Genomic DNA, 24584 nt, shown 5'->3' on the forward strand with positions numbered 1-24584 from the left:
CATTTTCCATTGCCTTTATTCACAGGACATGGTAATACTAAGAGACACCCTAAGGGATCTCCTGTATTCCAGACATGCTCTTCCTTACCTCCACTGTGGAGTAGCAGTCCAATTTCCCCTTGGTAGTCAAGGTTAATCACTTCAGCAATAACTTGCCTGTTCGTTCAGAGATATGAGGAGCCCATTGTGGCCAGGTGGCAGTCTTCACTTACAATTCAATGGAATCCTTTTTGTGTCTCCTGGTGGAAGCATTCTTCCCTTTGCAACTAAGACCTCTAGACCAGTAGAGAATAAGGTCAATGGAGCAGGAATTAAAAGTTTTGCTAATGAGTAAGCAGGAATAATAGTGATTGGTGTTACTCCCATTTCTACCCCTTAAATCCTGGATGCGTGAAACCTGGCTAGGGGAGAAACAGCACCACATATTGGAGGCCAATTCAGGGCATATCCAGCCTTCTGGGGAAGCTTGGCCCAGTCCTGCAACATATTGCCATCTAGCTGGTGCTGTAACTGAGTCTTCAAAAGTTTATTCCGCCATTGTATCAAGCCAGCTGCTTCAGCATGGTGGGGAACATAGTAAAATCACTGACTTCCATAAGCATGGGACCATTGCTGTACTTAATTTGCTGTGAAGTGGGTTTTTGATCAGAGGTAATGCTGTGTGGAATATCATGACAGTGGATAAGCCATTCTGTAGGTCCACAGATGATAGTTTTAGCAAAAGTATTGTGCACAGAGAAGGCAAATTCATATCTAGACTGTGTCTATTCCAGTAAGAACAAAACATTGCCTCATTGTGATGAAAGAGGTCCAATGTAGTCAAATTGCCATCAGGTACCTCGGTGAATATCCTGGGGGATGATGTCATATGGAAAACTCAGTGTTTGCTGCTGACAGATTGGGCACTCAATGGTAGCTTTAGCTAGGTTGGCTTTGGTCAGTGGAAGTTTGTATTGCTGAGTCCATATATTCCTTCCACCATGGCCACTTTGTTCATGAGCCCATTGGACAATGACAGGAGAGGTTGGGGAAAGATGTTGACTGGTATCCACAGAACGAGTCATCTTATCCACTTGATTATTAAATCCTGGACTGCTGAGGCCACCCTTTGGTGTGCATTCTAATGAGACACAAATATGTTCATGTTTTTCTTGCCCATGCAGAGACATTTGCCCACATACCTCTTCCTCAGACCTTCTTTTTTTTTTTTTTTGTGAGGAAGATCAGCCCTGAGCTAACATCCATGCTAATCCTCCTCTTTTTGCTGAAGAAGACAGGCTCTGAGCTAACATCCATTGCCAATCCTCCTCCTTTTTCCCCAAAGCCCCAGGAGATAGTTGTATGTCATAGTTGCACATCCTTCTAGGTGCTGTATGTGGGACATGGCCTCATCATGGCCGGAGAAGTGGTGCGTCGGTGCATGCCCGGGATCCGAACCCGGGCCACCAGTAGCGGACCGCGCACACTTAACTGCTAAGCCACCAGGCCGGCCCCCTTCAGACCTTCTTGTCTTCAATTTTCCAATCATATTGTTTCCAAGTCCCTGACCACCCAGCCAAATCATTGGCCATAGCCCATAAATCAGTATACAATCACATGTCTGACCATTTCTCCTACCAAGCACAATGAACAGCTAGGTACATTGCTCAAAGTTCTGTCCCCCTGGAGGATTTCCCTTCACTTCTGTCCTACAGGAATGTCCCAGAAAGGAGCTGCAGTGCTGAAGCTGTCCGCTTTCAGGTGGTGCCTGCATATAGTGCAGAACAATTTATAAACCAAGTCTGAATTTTCTTTTCCTCAGTCAACTAATCATAGAGAATTTCCCATGAGGGCATAGCTAATAATTGGGAGAGAGAGGATAAAGTAACAAGAACCTGGTCCATGTGCATCTGGATCATCTCCTCATATAACTTACTTGTGCCTTCAGGGCTTACCGAGCCCAATTTCAAAACCACCACTTCTATTTTATGAGGGAGTGATGCTATGCATGCCCAATTTTATGGCTTGGTGGGGCAGACAACATCTAGTCCATGAAGGACTGGTCAGTTTGCATGGTAACTTGGTGGGCCATGGTTAAGTGTTCTATCTCTACTGAAGCCCAGTAGCAAGCCAAAAGCTAGTTTTTAAAGGTAGTTGTCTTCAGAGTATGGTAGGCCTTTGCTCCAAAATTCTAAGGGTCTGCACTGTGATTTACCTATGGGGGCGTGCCCAGGGCTCCGAACAGCATCTCTAGCTGCCCTGGACACTTCAAGCACCATTTGATATGCTGGATCATATGGTCCAATTGTCAGAGCAGTTGGCACAGAAGCAGAACTCTTAGCAGCCTGAACGTGTTGCAGAGCCGTGTCTTGTTTTGGGTCTTACCCCAAGCTAGCAGCTTTCTAGGTCACTTGGTAAGTGGGCTGGAGTAGCACACTCAAATGAGAAATATGTTGCCTCCAAAATCCTAAGAGGCCCACTAGGTATTATGCTTCTTTTTTGGTTGTAGAAGGGGCCAGATGCAACAACTTATCCTTCACCTTAGAAGGGATATCTTGACATGCCCCCACACTACTTGGACCCCAAGAAATTTCACTGAGATGAAAGGCCTCTGAATTTTTTTTGGATTTGTTTCACACCCTCTGACACACAAATGTCTTACCAATAAGTCTAGAGTAATTTCTATATCTTGCTCGCTGGTCCAATCAGCACAATGCCATCAATATAATGGAGCAGTGTGATATCCTGTGGAAAGGGAAAGTGATCGAGATCCCTAAGTACTAAATTATGACATAGGGGTGGAGAGTTATTCCTCCTGAGATAGGACAGTGAGGGTGTATTGCTGGCTTTGCCAGCTGAAAACAAACTGCTTCTGGTGGTCTTCACTAACAGGCATCAAGAAGAAAGCATTTGCCAGGTCAATCATTGCATACCAGGTACAAGGGGAAATGTTAATTTTCTCAAGCAATGAAACCACATCTGGAATAGTAGCTGTAATTGCAGTTACCACTTGGTTAAGTTTACAATAATCCACTGTCATTCTCAAAGACCCATTTATTTTCTGCACAGGTCAAATAGGTGAGTTGAATGGAGATGTGGGAATCACCACTTCTGAAACCTTCAAATCCTTAATGGTGACACTAATTTCTGAAATTCCTCCAGAAATACAGTATTGCTCTTGGCTTACTGTGTTCTTAAGTAGAGGCAGTTCTAATGACTTCCACTTGGCCTTTCCTACCATCATAGCCCTCATGCACTATTGGGAACCAATGTGAGGATTCTACCAGTTGCCGGGTATGTCTATTCTAATTATGCATTCCAGAACCAGGGAAATAACCACAGAATGGGTTTAGGGATCCACTGGGCCCACTGTGAGATGGACCTAAACTAAACCTCCACTGATCACCTGACCACAATTAGCCCCTACTCTGACTGGAGGATCACAGTGACATTTTCAGTGTTCTTGAATTAATGTGAGTTCAGAGCCAGTGTGTAGTAATCCCCCAAAAGTCTAATTATTTCCTTTCTACACAGTCCAGTCATCCTGGCAAAAGGCCATAGATCCCTTTGAGAAAGGCTAGGAGAAATATTAACAGTATACATTTTGACAGTATACCTAGGTCCTTCCTCAAGGGGACCTAAGCTCCTTTTCATTCAAGGTGTTCTGGATCTGCAAACTAGCTCATATGTGGGAATTGAATGAGGGAATGTGAGTCTCTAGAATTGACCTAGAAGTCTTCCTCTTGTATAGATCAGGTAAGAATTTAGTAGACTGCCCAACTAGTTCTCTTCTAGGAACATCATAATTAACTAGCCAAGACCATAGGCCTCTACAAGTCATACTCTTCTGATCACTGCTTTGATTCCACTGTACATTTGGTAACTATGTCCACCTTGTCTTTGACAATTGTTTACCATCACTTGACCTCTCTCACCCTGGATCGAATTATCCCTATTGCATTTAAGGGTCCCAGTTCACTGGTAGCAGTTCTCACTGTAATTTCTCGCCTACAGAGTTCTTTAAGAATGCTGGGGTTTCTCTCACCAATTTATTCCTCAAAGTTTTAGTGAAAAATATGTCCTCTGGACCCTCCTAGTGTAGGTGACCAGGTTGCACATGATAAATCCATTCTAACATTCCAATCTCCCTAAGCATTTTGATCCTTCCAAGACAGTTCTGGCACTTCAACTTCATTTAATGTAGGACACCTTCTGGTCCATGTTTTAGCTAACCAACCAGACAAACTGTTAGAGCCCTTTCTAACCAATCTAGCTATATGTTACATCCAGAATCTCTGCTTAGTTGGGCTCCTATTCTATAAGTTTGGTCTGATTCAACTTTATGTTCCTTCCACCACTATCCCACATCCTTCATATCCATCCCCATGCCTATTCCCTGGAATTCTGTCTGTGTAAATTGGAAAAATCATGCAGTTCTTTTGGAGTGTAGGACATCTACTCATGGGTCACACTTTGTAACTCAACTTTTGGGTCCTGTCAGGATGTAAGTCTGGTTATAAGTCTAAAAGCAAAGAGGCATGGTGTGTGTGGATCTTGAAGAGAATCAGCACTGCCTTGCAAGGTAAGTACCTCAGGGGAGACCAACCACCTCAGGAAAAGCAGGATTAACCTCCTCAGGCAGGGATGGGTGTACTGCCTCTACTGTCAAAGATGATTCAGCAGTATTTAGTTCAGTGTCCCCAAATTCATTAGGATCTGCCCATATGTTCCCAATCCAATTTCCAGGATCCTATTTCTTCCCAATCAGTGCTCTCACTTTAACAGTAAACACTCTGCACTTTGTGTTGTAATTCAGCAACTCACAGGGTGAGACTCTGGGCTTCATTTTTAGCAATCTCAGTTCTGTCTATACAGGAAATAAAGGTCTCCTTCAGGGAAGACATAGAAAATTTCAAGTCATTTATGTAGAATTTGAGCTGGGAATTTGAAACCCTGAGCTCCTCCTTTTCTCTCTCTATTCTGTCCAACACAATTGGAAGCAAACTACCCATCTCATTATGTTCCTTAGCTTGACAAAAACGTTCAAAAGTATTAAATATGTGGTCACCCAGAATCTTGCCTCCTATAAGTATTAGATTAAGAGTATCCAATGGTGATATTTTGCACATATCTATTACTATATCATGTCATGGGCGATCAGTGCTCTCTTTACTAGTGGAAATAAAATCTTTAATATGTTTAAATATAATAAAAATATAGAATCAATTCCAGAAACCAAGAACCAATTCAGAAAATTCATCCTTAAGATCTGTTCCTCTAGAAACACTCTTGGTAATCTGTATCATCAGCGTTCTCCAGAAAAGCAGAAGCAATAGGATATATAATATGTAGGTATAAATATAGATATAGATATAGAGGATGTATCTTTGAGGACTTATTTTAAAGAGTTGGCTCACATGATTGTGAAGGCTAGAAGACCAAAATTTCTAGGGCAGGCTGACAGGCTGGAAACTCAGGTAAGAGTTGATATTATAGTATTGAGTTCGAAATCTGTAGGGAAGGCCTTTAGGCCAGAAACTCAGGCAGAATTTCTATGTTACAGTCTTGAGGTGGAATTTCTTCTTCTTTGGGAAATCTGTTTTAGGTCTTAAAGCCTTCAGCTGATTGAATGATGCCTACCCACATTGAGGGTAATCTCCTTTACTTAAAGTCACCTGGTTTGTAAATGTTAATCACATCTAAAAAATACCTTCACAGCTGGGGCCGGCCTGGTGGCGCAAGTGGTTAAGTGCATGCACTCGCTGCGGTGGCCCCGGGTTCGCGGTTCGGATTCTGGGCGCGCACCAACACACTGCTTGTAGATCCATGCTGTGGCAGTGTCCCATATAAAGTAGAGGAAGATGGGCATGGATCAGGGCCAATCTTCCTCAGCAAAAAGAGGAGCATTGGCATCAGATGTTAGCTCAGTGTTGATCTTCCTCATGAAAAGAAAAAAAACAAATACCTTCACAGCAACTTCTAGACTAGTGTTTGACCAAACAACTGTATACCAAGCCAAGTCAACACATACAATTAATCATCATATTCCGCACGGACATGCTGAGGGTTAATTTCCATCTTTAGTAACCTGTGACCTCTTGTCTCTAGGTGGGATGGGCATCTGACCTGGGAGAATCCAGGGAGGGCCTGGAAAGCAATTTATGTCTTGTGACCCAGATGGAAAAAGTACATTGTACCAAAAATATTTTTATTCTAGGAATTTACAATTGGAAAATATAAAAGTGGGAGAAACAACCAGAGAGGCAAAAGGTGAAAGTTTGTGTAACTTTAAGTATGGCCAACACAATCAAAATTGCTTGTAAATTGGGGTCAGCCCAGTGGCATAGTGGTTAAATTCTCAAGCTCCACTTCGGCAGCCCGGGGTTTGTGGGTTTGGATCCCAGGCGCAGACCTACAAACCGCTCATAAAGCCACACTGTGGTGGGGCCTCATACATAAAATAGAGGGAGACTGGCACAGATGTTAGCTCAGGGACAATCTTCATCACCAAAAAAAAAAATTGCTTGTAAATTAAAATCATATAGAAATAGTAAATAAAAGTGTTCAATTCAATTATTGAGAAGAAGGTCTTGGATTCAGAGAACATTAGAAATGACATAGATAAACATGGAGACAAGATGAAAGGCAGTAATGATGACACCTCTGTTCTAATTCCAGTTTCTATGAAATCTATCATAATTGAAGGTCTTTTGTTATTTCCTGAGGAAGATTCATCCTGAGCTAACATCTGTGCCAATCTTCCTCTGTTTTGTTTGTAGGTTGTCGCCACAGCATGGCCACTGATGAGTAGTGTAGGTCCATGGCTGGGAATCGAACCTGGGCCACAGAAGTGGAGAGTGGTGAACTTAACCACTAAGCCATGGGGCCAGCACCTGAAGCTTTTATTTTAAAATAACCTGATGCATCCTAAAAAGCTTCTGCTATTTCCCATCTTCAGTTGGCTTGAGCAGCTGTTTTTTAAAAATAAAAAGCCCCAACTAGAAGAGAAGTCAATAAGAAAACATTGCTAAGAGAAAAGTTGCTTAACCTGAAGTTTGAGAGATGAATGAGTGCAGCAAAACAGGGGCACCTGTTCAAAGACATTCTGCATTTTTCTCCCATCACAGTCTCTGCTCCAATAGGCAAGGAACAAGAGAGGGAAGGTCCAAAAAAGGAACTCCAAGGAGACAGTAATTTATTCTGTCAGCAATGAGAAGCCAAGGAAGAAATTTAAAGTCCTAGGAAGCACACAATGCACTGCTAACATTGATTATGCTTAAGTGAGTGAACACAGCAGACTTTCATTGTCACACCTAAAAATATGTGTTGTTGGGCTAGCGATACTTATGTCAGACAAAATAGACTTTGAAACAAAAACTGTAACAAGAGACAAAGAAGGGCACTACATAATGATAAAACGAACAATCCAACAAGAGGATATAACACGTGTAAATATCTATGCACACAATGTAAGAGGATCTAAATATATAAAACAATTATTAACAGACGTAAAAGGAGAAATAGACAGTAACACAATAATAGTAGGGGACTTTAACACTCCACTTAGATCAATGGATAGATCATCCAAACAGAAGATCAATAAGGAAACATTGGCCTTAAACGACACATTAGACCAGATGGACTTAGTAGATGTATACAGAACATTCCATCCAAAAACCGCAGAATACACATTCTTTTCAAATGCACATGGAACATTCTCTGGGATAGATCACATATTAGTCCACAAAACAAGTCTGAATACATTTAAGAAGATTTAAATAATACCAAAAATCTTTTCTGACCACAGTGGTATGAAACTAGAATCAACTCCAGGAAGAAAACCAGAAAAGCCACAAATATGTGGAGATTAAACAAAATACTACTGAACAATGATTCAGTCAATGAAGAAATCAAAGGAAAAATCAAAAATACCTGAAACAAATCAAAGTGAAAATACAACATGCTGAAGTTAATGGGATACAGCAAAAGTAGTTCTAGGAGGGAAGCAATACAGGCCTACCTCAACAGACAAGAAAAATCTCAAATGAGCAATCTAACGGTGCACCTAAAGGAACCAGAAAAAGAAGAACAAATAAAGCCCAAAATCAGTAGAAGGAAGGAAATAATAAAAATCAGAGCAGAAATAAATGAAATAGAGACTAAAAAAACATTAGAAAAAAATCAATGAAACTAAGAGCTGGTTCTTTGAGAAGATAAAATTGACAAACCTTTAGCTAGACTCACCAAGAAAAAAAGAGAGAAGGTTCAAATAAATAATCAGAAATGAAAGAGGAGAAATTACAATGGACACCTCAGAAATACAAAAGATTATAAAAATTCTATGAAAATCTATATGCCAACAAGTTGGATAATCTAGAAGTAATGGATAAATTCTTAGAATCATACAACCTTCCAAAAGTGAATCAAGAAGAAATAGAGAATTTGAAGAGACCAATCACCAGTAAGGAGATTGAAACAGTAATCAAAAACCTCCCCCAAAATAAAAGTCCAGGACCAGACGGCTTCCCTAGTGAATTTTACAAAACACTCAAAAAAGATATAACACCTATCCTTCTCAAACTTTTCGAAAAAATTGAAGAGAAGGGAATGCTTCTTAATGCATTCTATGAAGCCAACATTACCGTGATACCAAAACTAGACAAGGGTAACACAAAAAAAGAAAATTATAGGCCAATGTCACTGATGAACATGGATGCAAAAATCCTCAACAAAATACTAGCCAATTGAAAACAACAATACATTAAATAGATCATCCACCATGCACAAGTCAGATTTATTCTGGTGATGCAGGGATGGTTCAACATCCACAAATCAATCAATGTGATACACCACATTAACAAAATGAAGAATAAAAATCACATGACCATCTCAATCAATACAGAGAAAGGATGTGATAAGATACAGCTTCCACTAATGATAGAAAGTGAAAAAAATGGGTATAGAAGGAAAGAACCTCAACATAATAAAGCCACATATGACAAAACCACAGCTAATATCATTCTTAATGGAGAAAAACTATAAGCTATCCATCTAAGAACAGGAACCAGACAAGAATACACACTTTCACCACTCTTATTTGACATAGCATTGGAAGTCCTAGCCAGAGCAACGACGCAAGAAAAAGAAATGAAAGGGATCCAAATTGGAAAGGAAGAAGTGAAACTCTCACTATTTGCAGATGACATGATTTTATATATAGAAAACCCTAAGGAATCCACCAAAAAACTTTCAGAAATAATAAATGAATACAGTAAAGTTGCAGGATGCAAAATCAGCACACAAAAATCACCTGTGTTTCTATACAATAACAACAAAATAGCAGAAAGAAAAATTAAGAAGACAATCCCATTTACAGTTGCAACAAAAGGAACAAAATATCTAGGAGGAATAAACTTAGCCAAAGAGGTGAAAGATCTGTACTCTGAAAACTATAAAACATTGTTGAAAGAGATAGAAGACACAAAGAAATGGAAAGAAATTCCATGCTCTTGGATTGGAAGAATTAACATAGTTAAAATGTCCATACTTCCTAAAGCAATCTACAGATTCAATGCAATCCCTATCAAAGTTCCAATAACATTTTTCAAATTTTAGGAACAAAGATTCCTAAAATTTATATGGAACAAAAGACCCCGAATAGCCACAGAAATTCCAAGAAAAAAAAAAAAAAGCTGGAGGTATCACACTCCCTCATTTCAAACTATACTGCAAAGGCATAGTAACCAAAACAGCATGGTACTGGCACAGGAACAGAATCACAGATCAATGGAACAGAATTGAGAGCCCAGAAATAAACCCACATATCTACGGACAGCTAATTTTTGACAAAGGAGCCAAGAACATACAATGGAGAAAGGAAAATCTCTTCAATAAATGGTGTTGGGAAAACTGGACAGCAACATGCAAAAGAAAGAAAGTAGACCATTATATTACACCACACACAAAAATTAACTCAAACTGGGTTAAAGACTTGAATGTAAGACCTGAAACCATGAAACTTCTAGAAGAAAACATGAGCAGTATGCTCTTCAACATTGGTCTTAACAGCATATTTTCAAGTACCGTGTCTGACTGGGCAAGAGAAACAATAGAAAAAATAAATAAATGGACTACATCAAATTAAAAAGCTTCTGCACAGCAAATGAAACCATCAACAAAACGAAAAGACAGGGGCCGACCCCGTGGCTTAGAGGTTAAGCGCACACGCTCCGCTACTGGCGGCCTGGGTTTGGATCCCCAGTGCACACCGACGCACCGCTTCTCCAGCCATGCTGAGGCCACATCCCACATACAGCAACTAGAAGGATGTGCAACTATGACACACAACTGTCTACTGGAGCTTTGAGGGAAAAAAAAAGGAGGAGGATTGGCAATAGATGTTAGCTCAGAGCCGGTCTTCCTCAGCAAAAAGAGGAGGATTATCATGGATGTTAGCTCAGGGCTGATCTTCCTCACAAAAAAAAAAAAAAATGAAAAAACAACCTAACAGTTAGGAGAAAGTATTTGCAAGCCATATATCTAATAAGGGGTTAATATCCAAAATATATAAGGAACTCATACATCTCAACAACAAAAATCAAACAACACAATTAAAAAATGGGCAAAAGATCTGAACAGATATTTCTCCAAGGAAGATATACAGATGACCAATAGCACATGAAAATATGTTCGACATCATTAACTATCAGGGAAATGCAAATCAAAACTACAATAAGATATCACCTCACTCCCGTCAGAATGGCTATAATTAACAAGGCAGGAAACAAGTGTTAGAGAGGATGTGGAGAGAAGGAAACTCTCTTACACCTGCTTGTGGGAGTGCAAACTGGTGCAACCACTATGGAAAACAATATGGAGATTCCTCAAAAAATTAAGAATAGAACTACCATATGATCCAGCTATTCCACTGCTGGGTATTTATCCAAAGAACATGAAAACATGAATGCGTAAAAATACATGCACCCCTGTGTTCATTGCAGCGTTATTCACAATATCCAAGACTTGGAAGCAACCTAGGTGCCCATCAAGGGACGAATGGATGAAGAAGATGTGGTGTATATACACAATGGAATACTACTCAGCCATAAAAAACGATGAAATCTGGCCATTTGTGACAATGTAGATGGACCTTGAGGGTATTATTCTAAATGGAACTTGAGGGTATTATTCTAAATGGACCTTGAGGGTATTATTCTAAATGAAATAAGTCAGAGGAAGAAAATCAAATACTGTATGATCTCACTCATAAATGGAAGATAAAAACAACAACAAACAAACACATAGGGACAGAGATTGGATTGGTGGTTACCAGAGGGGAAGGGGGAGGGAGGAGGGAAAAAGGGGTGATTAGGCACATGTGTGTGGTGATGGATTGTAATTAGTTTTTGGGTGGTGAACATGAGGTAATCTACATAGAATTTGAAATATAATGATGTACACCTGAAAGTTACATAACGTTGTAAACCAATGTTACCACATGAAAAAAAAAGAACTCCCCAGATTATTGTACAGAAAAAAAATGTATTGTTTGAACTTTTTAAAGCAAGCATGTATTTTTTTTCAGTAAATAAAATGAAAATAAAAATCCTTTACGGGGCTGGCCTGGTGGCATAGTGTTTGTGTTCGCACGCTCCACTTCTGCAGCCCGAGGTTCACAGGTTCGCATCCCGTGCGCAGACCTACACACTGCTTGTTGGGCCATGCTGTGGCAGCATCCTACATAAAACACAGAGGAAGATGGGCACAGATGTTAGGTCAGGGCTAATCTCCCTCAGCAAAAAGAGGAGAATTGGCAATGGATGTTAGCTCAGAGCCAGTCTTCCCCACAAAAAAAGAATCCTTTACATGTCTCTATAGCACATGTCATAAAATTTAAAAGCCAAAGCATAGTAGAACTTTAAATATGTAAGAACTACGTTTAGAATCATAAAGGTCTGAATTTGAGTCCAAAGCAACTAAAAACTTCAGATTTGATCTCTTTAAGATGTCTCTGGAATCATGTGGCTAGAATGTGACAGACTACACATTCTGCACAGGGCATGAGCACTAGTTTGACTCAGTGGCAATAGTCTAGGCTGGGGGCTGGGGGCTGGCGTGAGGCAGGGGCCATAGGGAGCAGGTCTGGGTGAGACGGGTGCAGGAAGACCATAGGTACAAAACGTGGTGGGGAGATTTGACAATACGTAGTACTTGACAGAGTGTGGAAGAATGAAAAGGGAAGACTAAAGATGACTTCCAAATTCCTGCATTAAAAATTAGGTAGATATCAATGTTTTCTTGGAAAATGTATACGCAATACACTATGGATTTAGCATAGTTCAAAGGAAAATGCAAAAGGAATATTTTGAATTGAGGATATGCATATTAATTCTCAAATAATTGGGAATAAGAACTAAGAACATTTTTGGAAATATTTGGAAATATTCCCTCCTGTTTAATTTTTTGGAATGGTTTGAGAAGGATGGGCATCAATTTTTCTTTACATGTTTCTTGGAATTAACCTGTGAAGCCATCTGATCCTAGCCTTTTCCTTAGTGGGAGCTTTTTAATTATTTATTCAATGTCTTTATTTGCTATTTGTTTTTTTCAGACTTTCTATTTCTTCTTGATTTATTCTTAGCAGGTTGTATATTTATAGGAATTTATCCATTTCTTCTGGGCTATCCAATATTCAATTTGTTGGTGTATAATTGTTCGTAATATTTCCTTATGATCCTTTCTATTTCCGAGACATCCATTATAGTGTCTCCTCTTTCATTTCTGATTTTATTTATTTGAATGATATCTTTTTTTTTAGTCTTGTTAAGGGTTTATCAATTTTGTTTACCTTTCTGAAAAAACAATTCTAAATTTTGTTCATTTTTCTATTGTTTTTCTATTCTCTGTTTCATCTATTTTTGTTCCAATCTTTATTATTTCCTTCCTTCTTCTAATGTTGGGCTGAGTTTGTTCTTGTTTTTCTAGTTCACTAATGTGGAAAGTTAGGTAGTTTATTTGAGATTTTTCTTCTTTCCTAATGTAGAAATATATTGCTATAAACTTCCCTCTTGCTACTGCTTTTGCTACATCCCATAAATGTTGTTATGTGATGTTTTCATTTTCATTTGTTTCAAGATATTTTTTAAATGGGCTTTTGATTTCCCCTTTGACTCAATGGGTGTTCAAGATTGTCTTGCTTAGTTTTCACATATTTGTGAATTTTCCCATTTTTTTCATTGCTATTTATTTCTAGTTTCAATCCATTGTGATCAGAAAAGATATTTGGTATGATTTTGATCTTTGTAAATTTGTTAAGACTTGTTTTGTGACCTAACAATTGATCTATCCTGAAGGATGTTCCATGTGCACTTGAGAAGAATGTGTATTCTGCTGCTGCTGGGTGAAATGTTTTTTATATGTCTGTTAGCACCATTTGGTCTACAGTGCAGTTCAAGTCTGCTGTTTTCTTTCAATTTTCTTTCTTGATGATTTGTCCATTATTGTAAGAGGGGTATTAAAGTCTCCTACTATTATCATATTGCTACCAATTTCTTCCTTCAAACCTGTCAATGTTTGCTTTATATATTTAGGTTCTTTGATGTAGAATGCATATCTCTTTGCAACTGTTATATTTTCTTACTGAATTGAACCTTTTATGATTATATAATGATCTTCTTTGTCTTTAGAGAAAGTTTTTGACTTAAATTCTACTTTGTCTGGTATAAATATAGTCACCTGTGCTTTCATTTAATTACCATTTGCAGGGAATATCTTTTTCCATCTTTTCACTTTTAGCCTATGTGTGACCTTATATCTAAAATGAGATTCTTATAGACAGCATACAGTTAGACCTTGATTTTTTTTCCATTCAGTCACTCTATGCTTTTTGATTGGAGAGTATAATCCATTTACATTTAAAGTAATTACCGATAGATAAGGATTTACTATTGCCATTTTATTTTATTTATTTATTTATTTATTTATTTTGTGAGGAGGACTAGCCCTGAGCTAACATCTGATGCCAATTCTCTCCTTTTTTCTTGAGGAAGACTGGCCCTGAGCTAACACATGTGGCCATCTTCCTCTACTTTATATGGGACGCCACCACAGTATGGCTTAACAAGCGGTGCATTGATGCACACCCAGGATCCGAACCTTTGAACCCAGGGCCACCGCAGTGGAGTGCATGCACTTAACCGCTTGTGCCACCGGGCCGACCCCTACTGTTGCCATTTTATTAACCATTTTCTGCTAGTCATAGTTCTTTTGCCTTCATTTATTCTCTTGCTGTCTTCCTATGTGTTTCATTGTTTATTGCAATAATAAACTTTGATTATTTTATGTTTTTCTTCTGTGAAACTTCTATAGGTATGTTCTTTGTGGTTACCCTAGAGCTTATATAAAACATCTTATAGTTATAATAGTCTATTTTAAGTTCATAACAAGTTAACTTTCATATAAAAACTCTACACTTTTACCTTTCCTTCTCTGTATTATATGTTATTGATGTCACAATTTACATCTAATTTATACTGTGTATCCATTAACATAATTTTAGTTATAGTTATTTTGAAAACTTTTGTCTTTTAACTTTTATCCTAGAATTAAAGGTGATTTACACACCACGATTATGGTAACAATATTCTGTATTTGTCTATATATTTACCTTTACCAGTGAGTGTCATACTTTCTTATACTATTATGTTGCTGCTTAGCTTCCTTTTGCTTCAACTTAAGGAACTCCCTTGAGCGTTTCTGGTAAGGGTGGTCTAGTGGTAAATGAACTCCTTCAGTTTTTATTTGTTTGAGAAAGTCTTTATCTCTCCTTCATTTTTGAAGGATGTTTTTGCCAGGTATAGTATTCTTGGTTGGCAGTATTTTTCTTTCAACATTTTGAATATATCATCCCACTCCCTTCTGGCCTGCAAAGCTTCCACCGAAATTCTACTGATAGTCTTAAAGGGGTTCCCTTGTACATGACAAGTTGCTTTTCTCTTGCTGTTTTCAAAATTCTCTTTCTCTTTGAATTTTGACAGTTTCTTTATAATGTGTCTCACACTGTGGGTCTCTCCAGAGCCATTTTTTTTGTGTGTTCTTTGAGCTTCCTGGATCTGGATGTCTATTTCCTTGCCCAGATTTATGGAGTTTTCAGTCATTATCTCTTTGAATAAGCTTTCTGCTCCTTTCTTTCTCACTTCTCCTTCTGGGACTCCCATAATGCATATGTTGGTCTACTTGATGGTGTCCTATAAGTCTCTTAAACTATCGTCACTCTTTTTCTTTTCTTTTTTTTTTTAATCCTCCTTTGACTGGATGATTTCCAGTTACTTGACTTTGAGTTTGCTGATCCTTTTTTATACTTGATCTGGTCTACTGTTAAACTCTTCTATTGAATTTTTCAGTTCAGTCATTGTATTCTTCAGCTCTATAAATTCTGTTTGACACTTTTTTCTATCTCTTTGTTGAAGTGTTCACTTTATTCATGCATTGTTCTGCTAATCTCGAATAGCATGTTTATGACCATTGTTTTGAAATCTCCATTAGATAAATCACATTTTTCCATTTCATTAGGGTTGATTTCTGGAGATTTATCTTGTTTTTTTATTTGGGACACATTTACTTGTTTCTTCATTTTTCTTAATTCTCTGTGTTGGTGTCTGTGCATTAGATAAGAGAGTCTTTTATCCCTGTCAGAGATTCTGGGTGTCTCTCAAATCTTAATGCTAATCCAAACTGCTGTACCTTGAGTAGAAACCAGTCCCTTGAGTAACAACTGGAAAAATAGAGGCACTAGCCATGTGACTCAATCCTTCTCTCCTCAGCAAGAAACTGAGAGCCAGAGTTTATCACCCACTGTTTCTGCACGTGTCTAAGAAGAGGAGTTGTAGAAAATGTCTTCATGCTTTTTCTAACCTCATGCTGCTTCCAACCATTGTTTTGCTCTCTGTAGCCTCCAGGAGCCTAATGAATGCCAGGTAGCATAAGGTCTTATACACAAGTCCAATGTCAGAACCTCAGGTAGCAGCTGGAAAAGTTGGGGAGCTAGACATGCAGATCAATTCCTTCCAGAGAGAACCTGGAGGCTTGGTTTATTGCTGGAACAAGCCTATAGAGAAGCCACGGAAAGTGCCAACACACCTGTTCAAAACCACTGCTTTATTCTCTATAACCCCCAGGGGACTAGTGAATGCTGGCATTGCCACCTCCCAGAGACAAGGGAGTTAGAATTCAGACCATCAGGAAGCAGCCAAAGAAGTCAGGGTGCTAGACGTGCAGTCTAACTCTTTCCATGGAAAATCTAGGAGCTGGCCTGTATTATCTGATCATTCTATCCTAAGCCAGGGGAATGAGCCATGGGAAATGCCCACATCTCTGTTCAAAATTGCCACATTGTTTTCTGTAGTCCCCAAGGGACTAGCATGCCAGGCCCACCAGCTTCCAGAGAAAGGTGAGTTAGGAGCAAGTCCCTAGGAAAGCAGCTGGAAAAATTGGGGTGCTAGATGTGTGATCCAAACTCTCTGTTATTCAGGAGAAGCTGAGAGTTGGGAGCTCCCTCCCAATTTTATGGTGCTGTGCAGGGAGTGGGGTTTATGGCAAAAGTGTGTCTCAGCTATTCCTACATGTTTCAATGGGGGTACTTTCTCACTTGCCTGGTGTGCAGGAGTTTTTCAGCCAATTTTTGGATTTCTCACAAAGGAAATTGATCTGAGTGTAGCTGTTGAATTCATGTGTTGTGCAGGGAGGGAGAGTCCAGAGCCTCCTATTCTGCCATCTTGCTGATGTCATTCTTCTCAATTATGATTCTTCTTTTACTTTTTTAGTAGTTGCAGTTTACATTTACAACAAAACCAAGCTCACTTTCAAATAACACTGTACCACTTCACTGGAAGTGCAAGTACAATATAATAATAAAACAATCCTAATTCCTCCCTCTCGTCCCTTGTATTATTGCTGTCATTCATTCTACTTATACATAAGCATATATATATAATATATACAATACATAAGTAATATATACACATATGTTTGTGTATATATATACACATATGTAGCTAAAAACACTGTTGATGTTATTTTCAACAAACTATAATCTGTTAGATAAAGTAAAAATAAGGAAAATAAATGCCAGCTCTGCCATCTCCCAGAGACAGAAGAGTTAGAATCCAGACCCTTAGATTTTTATTTTACGTTCACTTATTCCTTCCCTGGTGATCTTTCTTTCTTTATATAGATCTAAGTTTGTGACTTCTTTCTCTTTGAAGAAATTCTTTTAACATTTCTTTTAAGACAGGTCTACTGGTAGCAAGTTCCCTCAAATTTGTTTGTCTGAGAAAGTTTTTATTTCTCCTTTACTTTTGAAGGATAATTTCACAAGGTATCTAATTCTAGGTTGGTGGATTTTTTTCTCTCAACACTTAAAATATTTCACTCCACTCTCCTCTGGCTCATATGATTTTTGATGATAAGTCAGAGGTAATTCTTATCTTTGCTTTTCTATGGGTAAGGTTTTTTTAAAAAAAAAAAACTGAGTTCTTTCAAGATTTTTTCTTTATCTTTGATTTTGCGTAGTTGGAAGACAGTATGACTAGGTGTAGTATTTTTGTCATTTTTCCTACTTAATGTTCTCTGAGCCTCACAGATCTGTGGTTTTGTGTCTGACATTAATTTGGGAGAGATTCTCAGTCATTATTGTTTCAAACATTTTTTCTGTTTTTTTCTCTCTTTCTTTTCTAGCTAGCACTCCCATTATGTGTATGTTATATCTTTTTTTAGCTGTCTCATAGTTCTTGGATACTCTGTTCTATTTTTACTTTTTTGCTCTTTTTTTCTTTTTAGTTTTGGAGTTCCTACTGAGATATCCTCAAGCTCAGAGATTCTTTCCTCAGCCATGACCAGTCTACTAATAAGCCCACTAAAGGCTTTCTTCATTTCTGTTACAGTATTTTTCATCTCTAGCATTTCTTTTCAGTTCTTTCTTAAAGATTTCCATCTCTCTGCTTACATTGTCCATCTATGTTTGCATGCTGTCTACTTTACTCATTAGTTAGCATATTAATCATAGTTGTTTTCAGTTTTCAATCTGAGAATTCCAAAATCCCTGCCATATCTGAGTCTGGTTTTGATGCTTGCTCTGTCTCTTCAAACTGTCTTTTTTGCCTTTTAGTGTGTCTTGTAATTTTTTCTTGATGATTAGACATAATGTAATAGGCAAAAGGATTGCTATACAAAAGACTTTAGTAATGTGATGATAAGGTGTGAGGGGAGGAGAAGCTTTCTATATTCTATAATTAGGTCTCATCTTTTGGTGAGCCTGTGCCTCTTGACTGCAAACTTCACAAGTGTTTCTTAGATTTTCCCTGCTTAGGTGGGGCAGGGTGGCTAAAGTGGGCTAGAGTTAGCTATTTCCCTTCCCCCAAGTCAGTTAGGCTCTGATAAAACCCCAGCAGCTTAGGCTCTTATTAAATAGATCCTCCTGATGGCAGACTTTGTTAAGAAGAACAGAATGCTCTGGTGTATTTCAAAGTGACTCCTTATGCTATGCCCTGCCAGAAGCACTATAGAATCTTTCTTTGATATTTCTTGTGAAAACCTGGTCCAGCTCCTGGAGGTAAAACTAGCAAAAGAATGAGTTCTCCTGGAGTTATTAATGCTCAGACTTTTCCACACTGAGCCTCCAGCAATTAGTCAATAATGATTTAAGTTTTTCTACCTAGTACTGGTTCCTGTGGAAGTATCTGCTTGTGAGTTTCTGCTCTGGTAAGTTGTTGTTCTGTGTAATGCCCATCTACCTCTCCAATTTAAGGGGCAGTGATTTGCCCTGTGACCTCACTTCTCTTGTGGATCCAAGAAGAACACTTGATTTTTGCATTCATACAGCTTCTCACTTGTTAGGACAGAATGGTGACTTCCAGATGCCTTACATGCTAGACAGGAAACTGGCAATTCTATACCTTTTATTTTTAAGGTTACTCTACTTTACAGAGAAAGAAGAAAAATACATGTTGAATTCCATGCTTACTCTTATCTTAGGGTATTATCATTTCTAATGCAGATCAAAACTAAAAGGAGATTTTATTCCCCTTAATTTTTTCTCGAGCTGTAGTTCATTCTTAGACTTTATTTTCCTGGAACTATTATTATATGTCAGCCCCATTCTTTTGAAAATAGGAAAGGATGACTGCACTATTCTGTGTAGTTAATTACATTATATCCTTATTTTGCTTAAAAATTTTACCAAAAAGACTAAATCAAGGGTTCATGGGTACTCTATAATTATATCCAGACACCAATTGTTTGTTCATCAGATAAATGCACTTCTAATTAGATATGGAGAAGAGAAATCTGAAAATTCATACCAATCTTTTAGCATTTCCTAAAATTTTCTTATATCTGTTCAGAACACATTGTTCTGCAAATGAGCATCCATCTGTTATAGTAGGAAGAAAATGTGATCCTTTGCTTTTTAGTTCCTGTTTTCCCATTAGGCTTTATAAGGAAAGGAAATGAGTTCTAGGCTATACTTTTGATTTATTGCATAACTGAACACATTTACACAGAGAAAAGTGCTATTTTAATTTTACATACTTCAATAAACACACATACATATGTTCAACCTTTAGATGTAGTCATAAAAGTGAATAACTGTGAGGATTCTGGAAATAGAGTGAAAACATACATAAAAGTTCCACTTTTAATAATATTGCTTAGAATCCTATTATCTAAAATTAAGGATAGGTTTCTAGTATTTTTTTAAAGTGCACATTCTTTAATTCAGCCTTCTTAAACTATTTACTTATTACATTGTTATTATGTTTTCTCCACTACAATATATTCATGCTCATCATCCTGGAACAATATGTAATGAATTTTAAAATCCTGTCAGTAGCCCTGCAATGTTGAATGAATGCCTACAACACCTTTCCTTGTAGTCAAGTTTTTGATGTTGGTATCACTAAGATTTCAAAATAGATCAAACAATTTTTTCATGAATGCTTTTCTTCAGGAAATTCTGATTCTTACAATCAAAGGTTTTTTAAGTACATTATCACATAATTTATCTCTCATGTTTATTATTTACTTATTATTTCAGCTAAGGCATACATTTTGAGAGATAATTTCTTTATCAGTTTCCTGGCTCAGCTCTCACTAAGGTACAAAGATGTATAGAAGGTCTGTGTCTCTTTAAATGTATTAAGTGCCCATTGGTGAAGTTTTTTAAAATTATGGAGTCTTAACTCTTTCTTCTTTCTTTGATTTAGTGCTGTTTTCTTCTATTTCCTAAACTTCTGATTATCTTCCACCTAATATCATCTTTCTAACCCTGGAAAATCTATCATGGCTATTGTGAAGCTCTTGTTCATTTTTCCAATGACTTGTCTATTTGTTCATCACATTTATTTCTTTATTTTTATATATGAGTTTTTCAATCTAATATCTATTATATTTGTTTTCCATTGTACCCAGCATGTTTTTAAATGCCTCCATTATACTTGCTATTTATTTATTTGAAAATAATATTTTCTAATCTCAGGTTGCTCCCTCTAAACTAACAAAAAGCCTGCTTTGATATGATATTTGGGGAATTTTCTGTACATTGAAAACTCTGCTTATTTGCATTGGAGTCTCAAAAACAGTTAATGGAAATAACTTCTGAAATAGTATATATTAAACCAATATAGATGTCACCTTTTATTTCTACTCATTAACTTGTAAAATAATCACTCTACTGCTGGGTAGAGAATGAACTGGAGGTGGGAGGCAACTGAGTCCATTGTTAAAGTCATTAAATTAGAAGAAGATGCAGATTTGGATTGTAGATGTGGGAGTAAAAATATGAATGACCTCATTAAAACAATGTAAATAGAACTGGCAGGACCTAGTGATGGAGTGAACTAGGCCTGAAGAAAAAAAATATTGTGAAGAATCTCTCTTTTGGATTTTAACACTGGCTGACTTTTACTAAACGGTGGAAAAGTGAAAGGGGAGTAGGTGGGTGAGAGATCAGAGGTTCAATTCTGAACACCTTATGCTTGAGGTGCATGTTACAGAACCAATTGGACATGTCAAATTGGGAGTGAGATAGAATATTCAAGGTTTCAAATGGTAAATTCAGGTGGGAGTTATAAATCTGGAAGTTATTGGTATATAGATGACACAGAATAATAAAAATAATTACTAAAATTTAATAAGTCCTAAGGCACTGTGCTGAGTGCTTGACATGTGTTACCTCAATTAATGCTGAAAACACCCTTTAACCTAAACATTATTATGAATTCCATTTTACGGGTGATGAATCTGAGACACAAGGAAGTTAAGCAACTTGCCAAACAAAAATCATAAAACCTGTGACTGTCAGAATTCAAAATATTCCTTTCTGCCTAAATGCTTTGCACTCATAGCCACAATATTTTACTCAAGATAGACCATGAGAGGGAAGAAAATATAGCACAAGACTTAATGCTAAGTATCTTGGCATTTAGAAGATAGGTAAAGAAAATTAATGGGTAAAGGCAACTAAGAATTCCTGACCAGAAATGTAAGCAAAAAAACTAGAACAATATATCACGTAAACCAAGAAAATGAAACTTCAGGAAGTTTCTTACTTGAAACAGTTTAGCTGTTTCAAGTAGTGCTGAGGTGTGTGGTAAGATGAGAACTGAAATTGTGCATGAGACCCCACTGTTAGGAGAGCCATAATGTTCTTAGCAAGAAGAGCTTTGATGTGCATAAAAAAGCCAAAATGAAATGGACAAGAGTGAATATGGTTGAGTGTGTTCACACAGTGGACATATCCTGTACTTCAAACAATAACAACAGCAATAATAATAGAACCAAAAGATGTACTCATGCTCAGTAACAAGACTAGAACAGATATACACACATCAGGGCTAAAGCTGTGAGCCTTCTTGTTTCTGAGCCCAGGGGAACAAAACTATCTACCTGGGACGGAGAAAATAACTAGAAGCAAGATATGAAACCAAGCGTTAGGATGTGCCACTCCACTGCCTATTTGCCTGCTTTCAAAAAGAGAGGAAAAAAATCCTGTATCCAATAGAAACTAGGAGCTAAAGGTTTCAGAAAGTGAGCCTAGGGAAGAAGGTGTCTCCTCACCAGGAATTCAACGTAGCCACCAGCTGGCTCTGTGACTGGATCTGCATAGGGCAAAACCTCTCACCTGCCTTTTAAAAACATAGTTAGACTGGGACCTGGTGCTCCAAGTGGAAGAGGCTGGGAAAACACAATTAGGAAGACATAAGCATGGGGTGGGGTGAACCAAAAGAGAAGAAATTCAAGACATTTTAAAACCAGACACTCAAAATAGGTCTGTAAGCCACAAAAACAAAATGTTTGATGCAATCTAATGATAAGAAAGGTGACCAACAGAATGAATCAATGAAACATGAATGCATTTCAAATGAAATTAATTTTATGGAATCTTATGACTTTAGAATAAGTATATTTTGGGTGAGATAAAGGAAGACATAATGCCCATTAAAATAGAACACAAGTTTGTAATATAAAAATGGACATAAGTAAAACTACATCAAGTTAAAAAAAAAAGGCCTATTGTGCTCTCTATGGTATATATATATAACATATTGTAGTATATGTATATGTATATAAAGTATATTGCATACTTACTATTTTCCAAAGAACATTACATTTATTAATTCATTTCATCTTCAAAACAACTCATAAGGCAGCTACTTTTTATCATTATCATTTAAAAGACCAGGAAACCAAGGCATAAACATGATCAATGACGCCCAAGGTCACACAGCTAGTCAGTGATGGGGTAGCATTTGTACCCATGCAGTCTAATTGCATAATCCATGTCTTAACAGTTTCTCTTTTTCTCTTTTCTCATTTCTGTATGCTTTCCCTTCTCATTTTCCCTACCCACTTCATCCTCCTACTTATTAATTACATTATTCACTCAAGTTTGCTTGTTTATTATTGCCTAAACAATTTGTCAAGAAATGAAAGTAGTGTTAAAGAATTCCATATCTATTATTTTTCCCTGAGGTTCTCTGTATATTGTTAGTTTTTCATTTATGTATTTTATAGTGTTACACAAGAAAATTATTATTAATGATTTTTTAGAAGGTTAAAAACACCACCTCTTTGATCCAACCAATAGATCAAGAGGAGTTATAGCAGCTTTTAAGGCCTACTACCTGAGGAGGCCTTTTGCCCAGGCTATTGCTGCTACTGAGGAAGACACTGAGAAGACATTGATGCAATTCTGGAAGAATTACAACATCTATGACTACATCAAGAACCTTGCTTGGGCTTAGGGTAGCATCACCAAGGAGTTTATGAATGACCTCTGGAAGAAGACACTCAAGAAATTTGTTCCGTGCCTTCAAGGGATTTGCCAAGGATGAGGAGGTTGCAAAAATCAAAAAGGCTGTGGTTGAGATGGCAAACAACTTGAATATTAGTGTGGATGAGCATGACGTTGAGGAGCTCCCAGAGGGGGTTGCTGAGGAACTGACTAATGAGGAGTTGCTGGAACTGGAACAGAAACACACAGCTGAAGAAGAAGAAAGAGAAAAGGGAAGTGTAATAGAAAAAAAAGAAGAACCCTCAAGAAAATTCACAGTGAAGGGTTTAGCAGAAGCTTTTACAAACCTCAACAAGCTCCTTAAAAACTTTGAAAATATGGACCCCAACACCAAAAGGTTTTTATTAATAGAGAGAAGCATTCATGATGCATTATCAGCTTACAAGCAAATCTATGATGAAAAAAAAAGAACAAACCAAGCAAATCACTGTGGACATATTTCTGAAAAGAGTGACACCTCCTCAAAAAGAGCATCAGGCTGGTCCTTCAAAAGATATTATAGAGGAAAGCTTTACCATCATAGGAGAGGACCACTCCATGCATATTACTGTCCCTGAAGACTTTCCAGTGAGGCAACATGTGGTGGCGGAAGACAGTGATATTGATGATCCTGACCCTGTCTAGGCCTAGGCTAATGTGTGTGTTTGTGTTTTAGTTTCCAACAATAAAGTTTAAAAAGTAAAAAAAAAAAAAAAATTTAATAGAAAAAAGCTTATAGAATAAGAATATAAAGAAAGAAAATATTTTTGCACAGCTGTAAATGTGTTTATGTTTTAAGCTGTTATTATAAAAGAGAAAAAATTAATAAAAATTAAAAAGTTTATAAAGTAAAAAAGTTACAGTTAGCTAATGTTAATTTATTATTGAAAATTTTTTTAAATAAATTTAGGGTAGCCTCAGTGTACAGTGTTTATAAAGTTTTCAGTAGTTACAGTAATGTCCGAGGCTTTCATATTCACTCACCTCTCACTCACTGACTCACCCAGAGCAACTTCCAATCCTGCAAGCTCCATACCTGGTAAGTGCCCTATACAGATATACCATTTTCTTATCTTTTATAGCATATTTTTACTGTACCTTTTTATGTTTAGATATGTTTAGATACACAAATTCTTACCATTGCCTTACAGCTGCCTACAGTATTCAGTACAGTAATATGCTGTACAGGTTTGTAGCCTAAGAGCAATAGGCTATACCATAGACTGCAGGTGTGTAATAGGATACACCATTTCAGTTGTGTAATTACGCTCTGTGATGC

General features: G+C 37.5%; 1 pseudogene; it reads right to left on the reverse strand.

The window, feature by feature from the left end:
• Nucleotides 1-204: 204 nt before the first annotated feature.
• Nucleotides 205-24339, reverse strand: LOC131400110 (uncharacterized; annotated as a pseudogene).
• Nucleotides 24340-24584: the final 245 nt, after the last annotated feature.

This window comes from Diceros bicornis, chromosome 41 (assembly GCF_020826845.1).
Source record: "Diceros bicornis minor isolate mBicDic1 chromosome 41, mDicBic1.mat.cur, whole genome shotgun sequence".
Classification (NCBI taxonomy): domain Eukaryota; kingdom Metazoa; phylum Chordata; class Mammalia; order Perissodactyla; family Rhinocerotidae; genus Diceros; species Diceros bicornis.